The 1,598-nt window shown below is 35.0% G+C and overlaps 1 protein-coding gene across 1 annotated transcript in view; it reads right to left on the reverse strand.

Moving 5' to 3' along the window:
• The window catches only part of LOC137630450 (villin-1-like), a 72,031-nt gene extending 71,684 nt beyond the window's left edge, over positions 1–347 (reverse strand). Inside the window, exon 1 of the mRNA XM_068361926.1 lies at positions 209–347. The gene's annotated coding sequence lies outside the window, so the exon portion shown is untranslated. The remainder of the gene's footprint in view (positions 1–208) is intronic.
• Positions 348–1,598: the final 1,251 nt, after the last annotated feature.

The raw sequence follows: 1,598 nt of genomic DNA on the forward strand, positions 1-1,598 counted from the left end.
AAGACATTACAGATAAATCGAGCCTTTTCCAAAATTAGTGAGAACAATGACTTGCCAATTAACATGAATATTTGTCATATCAATGAAATATATCTCTCATGTCCTTTGTTCAAGTGGTAGCATGCAGAACAACGCAGCAACTGTAAAATGCACCGATTGCACATACATAAACCAGCGAACAAACATACGATATCCTCGTGCAACTAACCTGTCGTTTGTGAATCAATCAAATAGTAATTCTAAGTCTCAATCAGATGTGCCAACCAACAAGCCCACAGGGGCACTCACTAGTTATAATGTTCAATGGTTTGCTACACCAGCTTCTGAATTACATGATAACCCCTCCCATCCCCACCTCATGTAGAAACCCCCTCCATCCACCCTTTATCATACTTGAAACCTTTATCAGTCCTCAGCCCCTCCTACCTTGTCCAAGATCCACCTATCAGGTACTGATAGCAAATGCCGAGGTGTACTATACATGCCTAAAACTATGTTATTTGGATTTGTTCTGAATTAGTTTTCATGATAAATATCGCACTCAGTTAACAAAATCCCCATAAAATTCCTTGCAACTATCTTAATCTAATTTATGCTACCATATGTTGGTTTTAACAGACGCATTTGTTGATATATATAGTTTAACTAGCAGCTACATTCCACTATAACCACGAAGTCTACCATCAAAAAGATTTAGGCATTTGGACCCTTTTTGGATGAAGAATCTAACTCATAAATCAAGCACGAAGAAGACAGAAAAAAAAACAACTACGAAATCTCTCCTTATCTTGCTTGAGAATTTTCCTTTGCCTATCTTATTTCAAAGAAAACTGACAAGCGGTAGATTTTCTCAGTCAGGGCAGCTTGACATGATGTAATTTTACAACCTCTTGTTTTCGTTCCGTCAGACAGGCTGACAGACCCCCGATTATATGACAGGTCATGTCCGTGAGCAAATGGGTTGGGTTGGCGCATAACGCCGCCTCTAATAACAAATAAAGAAACGATTTTGTAATCCGCTAGAAACAATGTCAATGAATGCTATAGCAAGGAATGGAGTGAACTGAATGAAAAATACGAAAATTCATTAGAATCAAACGGAAATGCATTAGTAGATAAGAAAAACAAGAAAAGAAATGTTGGTTAAGGGAACGATTTAATAGGATAAAAAAAAGGTATTATTTGTAAGAGTCGAGATAACAAGGCAGGCAAAGTATCTAATTCTATCTGGTGGTCTCGTGATAACGATAAGGCAATCTTCTATCAGATTCATAAGTAGAAAAATCTATAAGAAAAATGATCGCCGGTGATGAAAAACAAGTAATGTTATTTAAGCTTTCCTTTTACATGGTGCAATGTTCACGCACAGACAAACACACATTATATATATATATATATATATATATTAGTGTATATATGAAGAATTAATAGATATAGAAAAAAACACTCACTATTGCACCACTAAAAAGTACACTGTTCACATTACTACGCCATTTTATATATACAAAGTAATAGTAATAGTAATAATATATTAATATTGCTATCAATAATCCCTAATATCAATATCATATGATTGCAATAGAAGTTTTATTCCAGCT

The sequence above is a fragment of the Palaemon carinicauda genome, chromosome 38, assembly GCF_036898095.1.
Source record: "Palaemon carinicauda isolate YSFRI2023 chromosome 38, ASM3689809v2, whole genome shotgun sequence".
Classification (NCBI taxonomy): Eukaryota; Metazoa; Arthropoda; class Malacostraca; order Decapoda; family Palaemonidae; genus Palaemon; species Palaemon carinicauda.